We start from the raw sequence: 13,179 nt of genomic DNA, 5'->3' as shown, positions 1-13,179 counted from the left end.
GGTGCTGGGCTGTGGTGCCAGCGGACAGCTCTAGCTAGAGAGAGCTCCGCACGATGGAGACTTCTTTGTTCTCTAGTTTATTTGTCTATCTATAGATGTCTTCCTATGGCACTGGAGTCAGGACCTGCGGCCAAGGTGGTGCTGAGGGTGATGGATGCTGCTTGCTGGCGCTGTCGTTTTCTCCCCTACTCCGAGGATTCCTGTGACTAGGAAAGGATGTACTGGTATTTATGGAGCTGGGGCAAGCCTGCTGGACTCCCCAGGATGGCCAATGAGAGGTCGGGGTGAGGCAGGGTGGGCCCGAGCTGGCGTGGTTTGGCCCGCCGGAGCCACAGGTGGGAGGAGTACCGGGGCGGGATGGGCCACCGAAGAGGTGAGGGAGGTCAGTCAGGTCTAGAACAGCTGGCTCAGGTGTGTATATTGCTGAGACCCAGTTTCCTGCTCCCCCCCCCCCTCTCCCCCGGCAGATGACTCTGGGGCTCCACCCAGGAGAGCTGGAGGGGAAGGGAGGAGAAGTTGAAACCCGAAGTAGAGTTCAACGAGTGCATGCACTGTGCTCTCCTCTTCCTCCTCCTCCCTTCTACTCTTCCAGCAGGCAAGAAGCAGCAGTAGCGGCAGCTGCGGCACTCGGGGGATGTTGCACAATCCACTTGGTATCCTTGAAGGTCTGCAAGTCAGGGAAAACTGCAGAAGCTGGAACATCAAACCTTGCCAAGCGTCCAGCGGCTGTCCCTGCTCACTAGGTGAGGGAAAGTGTAGATTTTCTGCAGTGTAGACGACTCCCCCCCAGGAAACTAGATCTGAAGCATCCCTTTCTCAACTTCGCACATACAAGATATGTGAGGCTTCACCTTTTTAAGACTTTTTGTCATTGTTGTTGTTGGGAGTCCTGTCTTAACTTGCTGAGGAAGGTCCAGTCAAAAGTAATTTTTTAGATTTCCTCAGAAGTTACAGCCACTCTTGGTGTCTTGATAGGGGATAATGGAAAGGACAAGTTAGGACACTGGTGTGGGAAATAATTCCTTACCTGCCTAAACAGGAAGCAATTTTCTTTTTTTTTAGGTTTGAGTTCTCTCATTTTGACCTAGGATAAGTCTACAATAATTAATCACAAAATCACAGAGCTGAAAGGGGTCCTTCGAGTTCATCTAGTTTCCACCTCTTAGTTTCACAGATGAATTCACTCAGTGGGGGAGAGAGGAACTGACTTGTCCTAGGCTACTCAGCCGGCAACCTGTTGGAACTGAGAGAGGCTTGAGCTTATAGTCAAGAGATCAGGATTCCAAACCTGTCTCCATTCTTATTAGTTGTGTGAGCTTAGCTAAGTCACTTGATCTCTGTAAAACTCATTCAAAATGAGGAGGTTGGAGCAGATGCCAAAATCCTCTCCAGCTCTAAATTCTATAATCCATTTTTAAACTCCAAGGCCAGTTCTTTCTCCCATGCCAAAGCTCTCTTCAGGATATCTGAGGAAAATTCTATCTCCACCACAAGGAAATTAGAGCAAAAGGTTGAATTATTTTTACTCAAAAGATTTTTAATTCATCAGTTTCAAGTTTTTTATGTTTTTAGTTGGTTACTAAAAGAAGCTAAAATAAAAATCTTTATGTTTCATCTTTAACTTCAACTTGTCCATTCAATTAGATGTGATTTTTAAAAGGTATTGATTCCTCAGTTGATAGATGGTCAAAGGATATGAACAGGAAGTTTTCTGATGAAGAAATCAAAAGAATTTATAGTCATATAAAAATGCTCTAAATCATTATTGATTAGAGAAATGCATAAAACAACCTTGCAAATTCATTTTATACCTATCAGATTGGGAAAATTGATAGAAGGGAAAAGTGACAAATCTTGGAGGGGATGTGGAAAAATTGGGATCTTAATTAATTGTTGGTGGATTTGTGAGCTGATCCAACCATTTTGGAGTGTCAACAGAAGTTTACTGGGCCAGTATCTAACCTGAGTATGATGAAATAGTCAGCCAGAGACAAAGTGCCAGTACTCAGGTGGCCCTTTAATTAATTAGTTTTATTATGAGGAACAGACGTTGCAAATTGGGAATTCTCTTGATCAGAATTCTACCTTGTTGAAGTGAAGACAGAGATTATATACATAAATCACCAGTGAGAAAGGAGTGGGGAAGGTGGGTTACAAATAATTGTTCCCAGGGCCAGAGTGGTTTCCCACCACAAACCCCAAAATGGAAGACAATACAACTATTCTGGAGTCCTGTGGGAGCAATATTGCTCAAGTCCTTGGGGGATGTTACTTGGTGGGTCATAGGACCAGAGTTCCGTGATAGGAAAAGATTCTACAGTCTTTGATTTGCTTCACTTTAGGTGCAGGAAGGATGCCAATGATTGTGAACCTTGTCAAAGTTTGACTGATCAGTTCAAACTACATCGTGAGTCTGACTCACAAGTTGGAAAAGATATTTCTGAAAAATCTAATCTATTAGTATATTCATTATACTTATCATATAGATTGTTATAAAAATCAAAATTCACTCCATAGGAGAGATTTGTAATTATGCCCAGTTATTAAATTGCCTATACTCTTTGACCCTGAAATATCGTTATTAGATCTGTTTCCCAAAATGACTAGGGAAAATGGAAAAGAAACTACGTTCTAAAATATTTATAGCAGCTTCTTTAAGGTGGCAAAGAATTGAAATTTCAGGGATGCCCATCAGTTGGGGAATGGCTCAACAAATTGTGGTATATGTTCATGATGGAATATTACTCTGCTATAAGAAAAGATGAGCTCAATAATTTTAAAAAAGCATGGAGAGATATCCATGAAATGATGAAATGTGAAATGAGTAGAACCAAAAGAACATTGTATACAGTAATAACAGTATTGTTTTAGGAACAACTCTGAGCAACCAAGTCATTTTATTATAAATACCCCAATTAACTGCAAAGATTCTATAAAGGAAAATGCTGTTTGAGTCCAGAAAGGAATATTGCTGTGGTGTATGAAATGATGAGCTGGTTGATTTAGAAAAACATGGAAAGACTTGAACTTATGAAGGAAGATGCTATCCACTTTTAGAAATACAGATTGTAGGAGGAAATAAGCATAGTATGGTCTTCCATATAGGTGTGAGTGTATATGTGTATATATGTGTATGTTTATAGATATCTATGTATAAGTATGTATGTTCATGCTCAATTGTAGTCCTCTTTAGGGTGGGGGGAGAAAAGGAGGGGAAAAATAAAGACTGCAGAGCAGAGAACAAAAGAATACCAACAAGGAAGCAAAGAAAAGCTGGACAGCTTGGAAAACAATGTAGTTTTTATTATATAGGTTTTCTTGAAATGGAAATTTGTTGTCTTATATTGTACTGCTGAGTACATGGCAGTATTTTTCTTTTATCATTTTTGCATTTAAGTATATATATTTTTTAAAAAGGCATTGAGCACCTAATCTTATGAAACCTTGTCTGTGCTAGGTGCTGAGGGCACTATAAATACAATAAAAGTATGGTCTGGTGCTGGTTCCAGTCATTAAGGAATTTGGAATCCAGTAGTCTTGACATCTGCTTATAATTTTTAACATCTTTTCTTACTTCAAGTAGGGTTGCACCATCAGGGATATCCTATAAATAGAAAAGTAATGAAGACTACACCTATGGTGCAGTTCATATGTTTCTTTGGATGAGGAAGGACTATTAGTCTTATAAATTTAATGACCCAGACAGTCTTTGGTGACTGCTGTAAGACTCTGAACCCACCTCATTAGAAAATGATGTAAGTCTTGTATGGCAGTGATAATAATAATAACAAATAACAATCATATGAAACTTCGAAGTTAGCAAATCACTTTATGCACCTTATTTCATTTGAATCTTACAACCCCAATGCAAAGAAGGAACTCCAGCTATTATTATTCCCATTTTATAAATGAGGAAAGTTAATGTGATTTGTCTACGATCACATAGCCAGTAAGGGTTAACAAAAGGATTTGAACTCAACTCTTCCTAACTCCAGAGTCAGTGACCAACCCACTATACCATGCTACTTCTTATTAAGATAAAGGAACTGAGGTCTCTCCAGGTTTATTTAGTCAGTTTAAAGGGGTTGTTTCTGTACCTCCTGCAAATGAGTATCATTTGTATATGTGCAGTCATATCTGACTCTTCATGACTCCATTCAAGGTTTTCTTAACAAAGATACTGGAATGGTTTGTCATTTCCTTCTCTAGATCATTTTATAGATGAGGAAACTGAGGCAAATAGGGTTAGGTGACTTGCCCAGGGTCACACAGCTGATATGTGAGTCTGTATTTGAAATCAGGTCTTCCTGATTCTAGGATTGGTGCTTTGTCCACTGCGCTATTTATCTGCCTCTTTATTAGTATATATGTGGACTTATTTATATTCCTCTCATCCAGTTTTAATATTTGCTAGGGACTATTGTCTCCTTTTACTCTTTTCTTTCAAATTCAAAGTGAAAAATAAAAATAAAAATAAATTGAATAAAGAAGTTTCTGTCCCTCAGGTCTTCAGAAAAGTTTCATGACTTGTAAAATACATAAAACAAAAAAATATGCTGCAGTGAAAAGGAATCCAAACTTAGAAGTTTGCCTTTTTTTTTTAAACCTAACAACTTCAGATTCAATACTCAAATCTGGAGACTAGATTTTTCTCTCCCTTAGGTGGATACTGTGACGTAGGAGAAAGACTCTTGGATTTAATGTAAAATGAACCGTATGTGATGCCCAGTTTTGCAACTTGCTAAACCTTGGTTTCATCTGCTCAAAAATGAAGGAGTTGTACTAATGGATTTCTAGGTTGCATTTTAGTTGTAGGTTTTATAGTAAAAAATCTTTATATATGGGGAGAACATTATATCGCTATATAAATCCCAACCACTCTCTAACAATTTGCTTCATGGAATATAATATGAAAACCTCTAGTTTGAGGAATATGGTATCTCACATCAAGTGAGGGAACTCCCAGAGAAAATTAAGTTTCTTTAAAGAGGTAAGAAAGCCTTACTCTTTCAACCTCCTTTGAAACAGCTGTCATGCCACAAATAAGGGAGGTTCATAGAAATTCAAGATGACTGGTTTAAGCATTGGCCCAGAAACTTAAAAAACAAAAATATAAAACAAAACCTCTATGACTTGGCCTCTGTCTTTTTGCTTCACCTCAGTGAGTCAACAAGTGGATGTCTCAGATCCCCGAAGTATAAAATGAGAATAATAGCACTTACCTACCTCATGGGGATGATGTAGGGATTAACTAATTAGAGAGCTGGTAGTGCTATATAAGAGCTGAACACTATTACTCAGACAGGCCCACGACTTTTTGTTTGGTTCTGGGAAATCCCATCAAATCCCAGAAAGGATAATTATAGTCATCCTACAACTTTCACACCACTTACCTCTCAGATGAGAAACTGGTGGTGGGGTGGGGACTTGTGGGGGAGGAGACTTAGAGGAAGAGTTTGGTCACTCTGGAACCTGGATCTGGAATCTTTGGAAACACTCAGTATGACTGTAAGGGATGGATTCTTTCTCTATGCACAGAAAGAAGATGCCTTGCATTTCTTCCTTCCTTCCTTCCTTCCTTCCTTCCTTCCTTCCTTCCTTCCTTCCTTCCTTCCTTCCTTCCTTCCTTCCTTCCTTCCTTCCTTCCTTCCTTCCTTCCTTCCTTCCTTCCTTCTCTCTATTTCTTTCTTTTTTCTTCTCCTCCTCCTCCCCCTCCCCCTCCTCCTTTTCCTTATCCTTTTTCTCCTTCTCCTTCTCCTCCTCCTCCTTCATAAGTACTCATGCTAAGCATTATGGTAATTTTTAAAAAAATTCTCTGTGGATTCTTTGTGCTTGGGTGAAGCTGGAAAGGGAAGAACTGGGAACTGCTCAGGAATTGAAGCTATTCATGATTCTCTCAAATGTTCACTTTCATAATGCAAATTTTTCTCTCAGTCATATCTTTGATTATTCCACTGCACTATAAATTTCTCAAGGTTAGGAACTGTTTCATCTACTTCTTTGGATCCCTCCTTTGCTTTCCTCACTCCCTACATTCTTTATGTTATACATGTCAGATTTTATTCTAGTAGAAAATAAGCCCCCTGAGGCCAGGTTGTATTTCTTCCTTTTTTTCCTTGTAATTCCAATGCATATCAGAGTAAATGTTGAATTGAATGTAAATCTTTGCATTCTGCCACAGTGCCTGTGGTAGGATTGGGCACATTAGTTAGAGCTTAATAAATGCTTTCTGGAGAATCCATTAATTGATTTAGATTAATAACCTCCAATGTAAGCTGAAAGTCACAATAATCAATTAATCAAACATTTACTAAGTATTTACTAAGTACCTACTGTATTTGAGGGGGAAGCTAGGTGGTGCAGTTCATAGAGCACCAGTGAAAGAGTCAAGAGGACCTGAGTTCAAATCTCACCTCAGACAATGGACACTCACTAGCTGTGTGACCTTGGGCAAGTCACTTAACCCCAATTGCCTCATCCTGGGTCATCTCCAGTCATCCTGATGAATATCTGGTCACTGGATTCAGATGACTCTGGAGGAGAAGTGAGGCTGGTGACCTGCACAGCCCTCTCTCACTCAAAACAAAGTCAAGTGCAAGTCATATCATTATTTCTCTGATGGCATGGTCTTCTTCGGCAACGAAGGACAAACACACACACTGTATTTGGGGTACTGGATGTACAGAGATGAAAATGAGATATTTCTTATCCTCAAGACGTTTACATACTACCAGGAAGTAAAGTGATGTATATAGATAAGTCTAAAAAGAGTAGAGTATGATGGGAACAAAGGAGAGATTCTAGTGAATTATTCTGGGAAGATTTAATTGACAACAGTACACCCTTTATTTTCTTGGGAAGAACAAAAGAGTTGAGAAATTGTCAAAAAAAATTGCCGGGGAAGGAAATAAGAAAACCAAGAGAAATTACCAGTAGTTGGTTGGTTGGTTGTTGTCCTTCATTCTCGAAGAGGACCAAAATGACATGACTATGCTAGAGTCAAGTTTCAATGTGTCTGATTGTGTAATCAGACTAATACAAGCTCATAGGTCAGGCACATATAGTCTGTGTGAACATTTGGGGTGGTTACTCCAAATTTTCACATCCTGTATTTCCTTTGAACTGTCTCAATTCTGCTTTGCTCATAGAGCACAACACCTTCTTTGATGTGGGCACACCATGCTGAGTCATTTTGTGCCAGCTTCTCTCATGTCACAAAATCAATTCCAAAGTTCTTAGGAGAGACCCTGAGAGTGTCTCTGTATCACTTCTTCTGACTACCATGTGAACTCTTGCTCTGTATGAGCTTTCCATAAAATCATTTTTTGGGCATGTTTTGCATTTCAACAATGTGACTAGCTCATTGGAGTTGTGCTCTCTGAAGCAGAGTTTCAATGCTTGGCAGTTTAGTTTGAGCAAGGACCTCAATTTTTGGTACTTTATCCTGCCAAGTGATCTTCAGAATTTTCCTAAGACAATTCAAATAGAAATGAGTCAGTTTCCTGGCATGGCACTGATATACTGTCCAGGTTTCACAGGCATACAACAATGAGGTCAACACAACCACTCAGTAGACCATCAGTCTGGTAGGCAATCTTCTGTCCCATACTTTCCTTTGGGGTCTCCCAAACACTGAGCTGGCTCTGGCAATGCCTGTTTCTACTCTATTATCAATGTGTACATCTCTGGAAAGTACGTTACCAAGGTAAGTTAACTTATTTACAGCATTCAAAACTTCTTCATTTGCTGTAGTGGATGGTTCCACATATGGATGGTATTGTGATGGCTGATGGAGCACCTGTGTTTTCTTGGTGCTAACTGTTAGGTCAAAATTAGCACAAGTAGCAGAGAATTGATCCATACTCTGTTGCATCTCCGCTTCAAAGGCTGAGTGCACAATCATCTTCAAACAGAAAATCATGCACCAACACTTTGGTCTAGAATTTTTCAACTTGAAAAGGTTAAGGGCAGTATTTGTTATAGCAAGGTATAGTGAAAAGAATGCTGGAGCTGGAGTCGAGGAAGACTTGAATTTGAATCCCACAAGAAGTAATTATGTAATCCTGAGTAAGTTACCTAACTCTTTGAGCCTCAAGACCTTCATCTGTAAAATGAGGATAATAACTGTTTAACTGATTGCTTTACAGGTTGTTGTAAGGAAAATGTTTTATAAGGCTGAAAGTAGTATATAAAGTGAGCTATTTTTATTATTACTTTTATCTTCCTGGTCCTGGTAGGTAGCAAAATGGATAGTGGACTTGAAATCAGGACAATCTGAATCTGAATTTTGCCTAAAACAGGATGTGTAACCATGGGTAAGTAATTTTACTTCCTAGACTCACTGAAAATGAGGCTAATAATATTAATTTTCTCAAAGGATTGTTGTGAAGATAAAATGAAATAATGTATAAAACAATTTGCAAATCTCAAAGTGCTATATCAATGAAATGATGAGTTTCAGAAAGATATTGAGAATGACAAGAATGAGTCTGAGGTGATGATTATGATGATGACGATGATAATGATGAAGATGAGGAGACTAGCATGTGCAGAAAGGATTTTTTTACATACTGTGCAGAAGTAGAAAGCTATACAAGGAAGATGTACATTGTTCAGATGAAATCTACCTTCTTAGAAAATAAAATTATCAAAGTAGCCGAAGTCAAAGTGTCCCCAGGACCAAGATTGATAAAAGAAATACCTACTGGATGATGGAACAGATTCCTCCCCACTCTCCATTGTAACTCATTTATGTGGCACTCAGGGTGACTAAGTGTTTTTACATATATGATCATATTTATTAAATAAAAATGTAGAGAGTAGTTGAGAGAAATATACACTTATGAATCAGATACTTAATTGACCTGTCAAATGACCTGACAATTAAATAGGAAAAAATTTTTACTGGCAGAGTATTAATTTTCTATGATAGGAAGAGTGTTGGTTCTGAAGTTAGAGGACTTGTCATTAAATCTCAGATCTGTCACATATAACCTTGGTTATAAGTTATAACCTTGGTCAAAGGGTATGCATGTTTTTATCACCCTTTGGGCACATTTCCAAATTGCTCTCCAGAATGGTTGAATCAGTTTACAGTTTCACCAATAGTAATGTTTTAACTATCCCACATCCTATCCAATATTTTTATTTTCCTTTTCTGTCATATTAGCCAATCTGATAGGTGTGTTGTGGTAGCTCAAAATTGTTTCAATTTGCATTTCTCTATTCAAGAATGATTTAGGACCTTTACAAAAATTGCTTTTTATAAAGCCTCATCTTATTGTTATAATTTGAGAGCTTACTACAACATGCAAAGAACTGGCCAGGTAATTTCACATCTCTGAGCCTCGGTTTCTCTTCTCTCAAAAAAGGGATTGAACTAGATGACCATCAAGACTTTTTCCAGTTCTAGATCTGTGAATATTAAGAAGAAAACAAAAGTCCAACTATACAAAAATGCTTTTGTTATATAATTTTAATTTTTCTCCAATTACATGTAAAAACAATTTTATCATTATTTTTTTCAAATTTTGAGTTATAGATTATTCTCCTCCCTTCTTCCCCCATCATTGAGAAGGCAAGTAATTTGATATAGTTTATACATTTGTAGTAATGAAAAACATATTGCCATTGTAAGTCATGCTGTGAAAGAAAACACATTCAAAAAATCCCCAAGAAAGATAAAGAAAAATTATCTTCAATCTGCATTTAGGCTCCACCAGTTCTTTCTCTAGAGATGTACAGTACTTTTCATCATTAAGTCCTTCAAAATTGTCTTGGATCATTGTATTTCTAAGAACAGCTAAGTTATTCACATTAGATCATGATACAATATAGCTGTTACTGTGTACAATGTTCTGGTTCTGCTCTTTTCACTTTGCATCAGTTCATATAAGTCTTTCCAAGTTTTTCTAAGACTGTGGACCTCCCCTTAATTTCCAATTCTTTGCCACCACTAAAAGAACTCCATAAATGTTTTTGTGCATGTAGGCCCTTTTCCTTTTTGTTTTTTGTCTCTTTGGGATACTGACAGTGTGCCATTGCTTGGTCAAAGGGTATGCATGGTTTTATCACCCTTTGGGCACAGTTCCAAACTGCTCTCAAGAATGGTTGAATCAGTTTACAATTTCACAGATAGTAATGTTAATTATCCCATATCCCCTCCAATATTTGTCATTTTCCTTTTCTGTCATATTAGTCAATCTGATAGGTGTATGGTGGTAGCTCAAAATTGTTTCAATTTGCATTTCTCTATTCAAGAATGATTTAGGGCCTTTACAAAAATTGCTTTTCACAAAGCCTTATCTTATCATTACAGTTTGAGAGCTTACTACAATATGCAAAGAATCTTTGATTTTTGTCAGATACATCTATATCTTAGCAACAAATTCTTGAGAGTTGATTGAGATGTTTAGAGATTATGTTATTTGCCATATGAGTAGTAAATATCGGAGGATAGATTTGAACACAGGTCATAATAACTTTAATTCCCATACTCTATCCTTTCTAAAGGGCTTTATACAGTTTCTGTTTTTCTTTTTCTTTTTTTTTTCAGAGAAAACTTTTTATTGTAGGTGCAGTGAGACAACTGGACACAGTTTAGATGATTCCAATTTTGTTGGCAACATCCAAAGCATCATAGTCTAGAGCAAGCAGGACATAAGCTTTCTTCTCTCTATCAGGCCAGATCAGTGTGTTGACCTTGGCCACATAGATGTCATACAGCTTCTTTACTGCCTGCTTGATCTGATGCTTGTTGGTCTTGACGTCCACAATGAAAACTAGGGTGTTGTTGTCCTCAGTCTCCTTCATAGCAGACTCAGTGGTCAAGGGAAGTTAATGATGGCATAGTGGTCAAGCTTGTTTCTCCGAGGGGCACTTTTCTGAGGGTATTTGGGCTGCCTTCTTAGTCTTAGTGTCTTAGGTCGCAGAAAGGTGGGGGATGTTCAGATCTTCTTCTTTCTGTGGCTATGGACACCTTCTTGGCCTTCAAGGCCTTGGACTTGGCTTTTGTCTTGGGGGGGACAATGGCTTCCTTCTTCGCTTTTAGCGCCATCTTGGGGGAAGGCAGTTTCTGTTTTTCTAAAAAAAAATAAAGCATCCTATTTTTGTTGATACATTTTCTTTTTATATCACTTCTTTACAGGTCTTCCCCCTTTCCTACCCAGTGAGCTATCTTTTAGAGCAAAGATTCAGAGGAAAAACATAACTTGGAAAAACTAACCAACATATTGATTGTGTCTGACAGCATGGGAAATATTCCATTCTTGTACTTTCTCTCCTCTGCAAAAAGAGGGAGTACATTTTCTCAACTTTTCTCCAGGGTTAATATTGGTTATTATAATTATGTATTTTTCATTTTCATTGTTACTGTTCTTTCTATTTAATAGCCATCACATATGCTGTTATCCTGGTTCTATTTCCTTCTGTCTTCATCAGTTTATATAACTCTTCCCCTATTTCTTTGAATTTTTCACATTTATCATTTCTTACAGCACAACAATATTCCAAGTGGGGCAACTGGTTGATGCAGTGAATAGAGTGTCCTGCATGGAAGACTCATCTTCTTGAGTTCAAATCTGACTTCAGACAGTTGCTGGCTATGTGACCCTGAGCAAGTCACTTAACCCTATTGCCTTAGTTTTTTTCATGTGTAAAATGAACTGCTGAAGCAAACCACTCTAGTATCTTTTCCAGGAAAATCTCAAAATGGGGTCGTGAAGAATTGGACGTAACTGAAAACAACTGAACAATAATAATATTTCATAATGTACATGTACCTCAATTTGTTTAGGCATTCCTCAATTGATGAACATATATCTATATCTATCCATCTATGTATCTATAAATACATATAAATATACATATGTATACACATACACTTTGTTAGCATTTCTTCACTAACCACAAAATTGGTGCTAAAAACATTTTGGTATGTGTGAAAGTGTTTTTCTGCCTTTGACCGCCTTGGGGTATACTCTTAACAGTAGAATCTTTGGATCAAAGAGTAGGGACATTTTAGTCATTCTAAGATTAATTACAAATTGCTTTCCAGAATGGTTGGACCAATTCACAGCTCTACCAACATGCTGTTTCTAATTTCAAAGTGACATTTTTTCCCCTGCACTGAAGACCTAATTCTGTTTAACTGCCAGAGAAAGTCTACTTGAAAGAAGACGTTTAGGCTGATTCAAACATTTGGGGTAAAGATGATCTTACAATCCAAACATCTGCTATGCCTTGTACCACTTTCTCTACAGTCTAAAACTTGGGGAAATTCCACCTTAGAATTATCCCAACAACCTTGAGCTCAAAGAACATTCTGTTTGCCTACTGTATGTAAACAATCTGATCTTTCTCTTCATATTATGGCTGATGACTTTTAAGTTTTATTGGTCTTTGATAGTATTTTGCCAGAGCAGGTCTATGAATCAACAAGAACACATCTTGATATGATATTGGCAACTAAGGCATACCTATAGGAAAGCACCTGGCTACTTTCAGTGTGAACTTGGACAGAATGAGAATGCATATACAGAGATACAAAAATAGGTAGATAGCAAACTGAGCTTCAATAATCTATACTAGAGTGATAGAGTGTTTACCCAACAATCCTTTTACCCTGCAAAAAAAAAAATCTTTTTTTCAGTTCACAGAATATTTCAAATTGTCTTTTAGTGTTGTACATTTCAGATAGCAGACATTATCTACATTTTATTACCTGATTTTTCCACTGACTTGAGTGAAGCTATGCAACCTACTAAACTCTGATTCTTGTGCAATATTAAATAATGGTGTTTTACAACTAGAAGATAATTAGCCTGAATTCAATCTTAGTGTACATTGGTAGGATATGTAATTGGGATCTTGCGTGCTTGGGTGAGTACATACTGCCTCCTCAAATATCAAGAGTTAAAGATTGCCTTTGCCATTGAAAAAGTGATTTTCTCTAAGTTTCCAATGATTTCTCTAATTTAATCTTTGTACCTCAACCGCAAAAGTGGTTGTTTTTTTAACAGGAAAGTTCTTATATTCTCAATATGTGTGGTCTTAAAACAATTCAAATTTGGAACATACAATACGTTCTTATTTGAAATTCAGTCCAATTCAACAAACACTTATTAAGTTTCCATAACATACAAGGTAACTTGCATGGCATACAAGGTGTAGCAAGTAATT

This window comes from Notamacropus eugenii, chromosome 1 (assembly GCF_028372415.1).
Source record: "Notamacropus eugenii isolate mMacEug1 chromosome 1, mMacEug1.pri_v2, whole genome shotgun sequence".
NCBI classification, from domain to species: domain Eukaryota; kingdom Metazoa; phylum Chordata; class Mammalia; order Diprotodontia; family Macropodidae; genus Notamacropus; species Notamacropus eugenii.
This window is presented reverse-complemented; position numbering follows the sequence as displayed.